This window comes from Triticum aestivum, chromosome 7A (genome assembly GCF_018294505.1).
Source record: "Triticum aestivum cultivar Chinese Spring chromosome 7A, IWGSC CS RefSeq v2.1, whole genome shotgun sequence".
NCBI classification, from domain to species: Eukaryota; Viridiplantae; Streptophyta; class Magnoliopsida; order Poales; family Poaceae; genus Triticum; species Triticum aestivum.
This window is the reverse complement of record NC_057812.1, coordinates 119347455-119352245: the sequence shown is the minus strand read 5'-3', so window position 1 is coordinate 119352245 and position 4791 is coordinate 119347455. Positions and strand designations below refer to the sequence as shown.

The 4791-nt window shown below is 40.6% G+C and overlaps 1 long non-coding RNA gene across 1 annotated transcript; it reads left to right on the top strand.

Moving 5' to 3' along the window:
- The first annotated feature begins 239 nt into the window (after positions 1-239).
- LOC123152157 (uncharacterized) lies at positions 240-4444 on the top strand. The gene is made up of 6 exons (XR_006476052.1): positions 240-643; positions 711-809; positions 1567-1637; positions 2323-2424; positions 3599-3648; positions 4218-4444. It is a non-coding gene; the product is annotated as an uncharacterized lncRNA (long non-coding RNA).
- Positions 4445-4791: the final 347 nt, after the last annotated feature.

The window sequence follows — 4791 nt, the reverse complement described above, 5'->3', positions numbered from 1 at the left end:
AGGAAAACACTCGTACGGTAACAAATTATGGGCCGGGAATGCATGCACAATTGCCATCAAGAGATCGGTCGGGAACTCTCATGTACCCATCGAACTGTGGGTCGGCAAATAACGCCGACCGACCGCCTGGAGCTAAATGGGCCAAGCGCGCGCAGACGTAAATTTTTAGCTCTAAATTTTGGCCCAGCCCGCGAACCTCACTCCTCTTTCCTTCCAGCTACCCTAAAATCCCTAAATCGCCCACCACGAGCAGCCACTCGCGCCTCCCCCCAACAGCGCGACACTAACTGTTCTCTCCGGCCGGCCGCTGCACCGCGCCGTCGTCCTCCAAACCTCCCGCCGCCCCACACAGCCGATCCCCCACGAGCTCGAACCCTATCCTCGACCAAGGTGCTCCATCCCCACCCTGTCACCAAGGACTCTGGCCTCGTCGTCGTCCAAGGCACCGGGTAGATCCCGGCGAAGACCAGGCTCAATCGGTGTCAGAAGCTCCTGTCGGACGTGGCGGGGTGCTGCTCCACGCCATCTTGCTTCTCCACCGCCGCCCCCGCATCATCCTGCCTCTCCACCAGTGCCCCCACACCGGCCTGCTCCCCCGCCGTCGTCGCCCACTCCCTGCTGCCGGTGCCGGCGATTTCCCACGGTGAGGCAACTCCCTCCCCCTTACCCCTCTCCCTTTCTCGAACCTGACAAACAAATTCATCTCCCAGATCGAAACACATCAGCACCGGTAGGTTCTTCTTCAGAAGGCAGACATCTAGCGTCCATCTTCAAGAGACCACATCCATTTGATGTGCAACCACAATCTAGTGAGTTTCTCTGCCCCAAGTCCTGACGACCTCCTTATATGTGGATGTCAAAAGATGTGTGTTGTTTGTGCAACTGTGCAATGACTGGTGAGGCAACTCTCTGAAAAATCCTTCAACATTATGTTTCTTCGTCTGTGATTTAGTGCACCGTATGTGTTTGTTTTCTGTTTAGAAAACATTATGTCAGATTTGTTGGTATATGACTCGAACTAATTTCAGTTTTAGAAGAATTTTGTTCATAAGATGTGGTGTGTCAACGCTCTTTTTTCTTTGTTTCAGTATATGGTGTTGTGATTTAGTAGCTTGGAGCCTGGCACTTTTCAAAACTTACGTGAATACCTAAAATGATAAAAGAGCAGGAAATGGTGGCTAGCAAACATATCTTTTTAATAAAATTGACGAGCTCAATGTCCACGTAATGCTTTGTCTATAACTAATTTGGCTGCTAGATTTTTTTGAAGTTGTTAGACTGAAGTTTGATGGTTATATATTAGGTAATGCTTTGTCTATAACTAATTTGGCTGCTAGATTTATTGAAGTTGTTAGACCGTATTTTGATGGTTATTTATTAGAGCTAAAGAACAATATGTACTGAACAATAAAGAACAATATGTACTTTTTCTCTTAACAGAGCTTCTCTAAGCTTTTCTAATATGATATCCTAGTTTATTCCTAGTAGCTCCCAGCCAATGCAGTTTGTGAACAAGTACTGAATATTTTGTTTAGGCTTTGGTTCTTATGTGATTTTTTTCTTCAGAAAACTAGCTACACCGTGGGCGTTTATCTTCAAGTCATTACCCATCTAACGTGCTTGTTGCAACCGCTTCGGTGAGTTTCTGCTCCCCATGCATGTATCGAGGCCCTCCTTATGTGTGGATGCAATTAATGTATACACTCCCTTCTCACATTTTGGATTTTCCTTAAACATAGATCATGCATGTTGATTGCTGAAGTAGATTACTTTAGTATTGCAAGAGTTTTCGCCTACATGTGACATCTGAACTAGCAGTTTTGTGTAGTACAGTCTCTTTTAAAGCTTTGAAATTTCCATTGCAGCCATCAAAGCCTATTCACCCTATGATTTAACTTCTAGATATTTCTTATGGTAATCATAATCCAATTAATTGTGTTGTTCATGACCATGTACTGCTAGTGCGGTACAATTTGATTCCTTCCTGGGTTAGTGTCTTGCTTACATGCTTGATTGAGTTAAGTGTACAATAAAGAAAGGGGGCCTCAATCTGTTATTTAGATATGTTTTACATCTGCGCTTCTCTGAAATAAATGAAATTTAGTGTTGAGCTGAACCATGCTACTGGGTGAGAGATGGTAAGCATCTGCTCTATGGAACACCATATTTTTCTTTGTTGAATTGGCTATTAAGGTGAGAGAAGATGAATGCTTGGTCTTCCTTGACAAATAACAACTTGTGTTCAACTTGTTTATTTAAGATTTTGATTTCTAATAGTTATTCTTGTATGGAAAATGTGACACCACATGTAAAACCTTGTAGGCGAACATTTAAAACACTGCCCAGCAAATGAAGGGTGGAAACAATACTAACCACGAATGCCACTATTCAAGGGGATGCGAATTATGCCTGGAATCGTGAAAGGTGGGTTATTATGCTTTGTTTGGCTATTAAATCGTCCCTGCAGGATCAAATATACAGATGTGGTATAATTATCCCTGAGGATCATGCTTGTTTAGCAATAATACATTCTAGGGCAAACAAAAACATGAGATTATACTGATATTATATATGTACATTCATAAAAGGAAAAGTTGTGTCTTTGGCCTATTTCTTGTCTCTTTCAATGAAATTTATCAGGTAATTTGGTTATCCTTTAATAAAGTTCCTTGATACTCACTAGCTATTTCTGCTGCTCCTCCTCCTATGTAGACCATGGGCAATATATATAAATTATGGCATATATGTCATTCCTGGCCATTTGCTGTTAATATCATGGCATACTAATCTCAGGTGTTAATCTGAAACTACCACAGTAAATTGTACGGCTGGTATGTCTGAATGTTCATCCAAGAAATAAGCAAAGAGAAAATTGGGTTACATTAAACAGGAAACTCTAATATACTTTCCTACAGTCTTCTAATTACTACTGTCCAAGTGCTGCGGTTGCATTCCTTGCATTATGTTCCCCTTTCTCCTTGAGTAAAAGGGTTGTGGATATGAGGAACTGTCAAAGTTTCTGTAGTCGCTCTACTGTATTCCTATATTTTTTCCATTTTTACAAAAAACAAAAGCGCCAAATATATTCTTGCCTCTGCCATGTCAGGGGCACTTAGACAAGAAAGTAGATGGTTTTGGATATGAAGGTATAAAAATATAGCAGATCTGAATATCAGCAAAAAAATGCAGAACTTAATTAGTTCCTGGAGCATATAACTAAATGATCATAGATCATCCAGGTCCATAACATGGAAATGCTCTTAGAAAGGTGGTTTACATGGATGTTGTCCTCTATTTGTCTAACCAAAGTATGGCGAATGTTACTACAATGTAGTAGTTACATTGTCGTTCACTTATAGTAGGATAGTCAAATGATTGTTTTTCGCTGTTGTTTTTGTGTAAATTTATTTCTTTCTAAAAAATAGGGTACAATCTGGAATATTAGTATATTGGTTCCAGCCTACTTGCTGTAAATGCCTGATTTTGATGGATTTTGTTCATGGCTTTGATTATACAATCTGAAATTTTACCATTTTGGGACGAATTCAACAGAGTATATAGTCCAATACTAATGTTTCAATTACCATGGTGTATTCAGGTCAGACCTAAATACTAGTCTCTGTCCGCCTACCTTGGAAGGGATACCAGGTTAATCTACTTTGGTGTTGAAGCCTCTTTTCTTCTTACGCGTAACTTTTAGGAGCTAAGACGATACTTTTGGGCATTCAGAAAGAGTCACATCTATAATTAGCTATCAGGTAGCTATGTCTAGTGTGAACTACTAGAAAACTGTACATCTAGTGAAAGAGTCACATTTATATTTATTTAGCTTCCGGCTCATTTTATCCACTATCTATAAAGTTGTTTGTTTATTTTTTGGAAACAAGTGTTGGAATATTGGCTGCTAGTACCTATGTACAGTAACTTGAGTATATCCCCAACACACTATATTATCAGCAATCGTACAAAGTAAACGATGCATTTCCTTTCAAATGGATAGACAAAACGTGGACAGAGGGCTTTTATGCCACATCCATGGCTACTACTGGATGTTGATTGGTGGTCTTCATGACCAGAAATGCTAGTTTTGTAGATTAGGTAATTGTATTCTTCTTTCTGCCATTGCGTGTGCACGGTGCACATGTGAATTCTGCCTGCATTCAATTTCATAAATTAATTGAGCATTCTAATAAGGTGGGCTTGTTTAACTTTTGTAGGAAGCAAACATAATGACTCGACTCACAATGAACCATGAAGCCAGCGATCCACATCAACTGAATGTTTTACTTCTCATTTTGTACAACTGATGTCTCATACTTGCTGTCTTTTAGCTGTCCTTTGTTGAACTTGATGTATGGTGTATTGGTGGTTATGTTTAGAACAGAACGAAGTGTATGTATGCGACTATTAGTTAATGGAATGAAAAATGTTTTGGTGCACCTGATGTATGATGTCTCCGTGATTATGCTTAGACCACATGAACTATATGTATGTGACAACCAGTACCATATGTTAGTTAAAGTTGTGATTGGATAAACAAAATGTAAATGAATTTTTGGTCGCATAAGAAAACACCGTCTGATTGTTGGTCGGCGAAACAAAACTTGCCTAACAGTCGGTTGGGAAAGGCTAAAATTAGGGCCAACAGAATGTTGCTCGGGAAAGAATTCCCATCCGATAGTTGGTCGGGAAAGGCCCATGGCTACCCCAACGGACTGTTGGTCGGGAAAGGACCATGGCAAGCCCAACAGACTGGTGGTCGGGAAAGATACACCATAGCCGTCAAGTAGT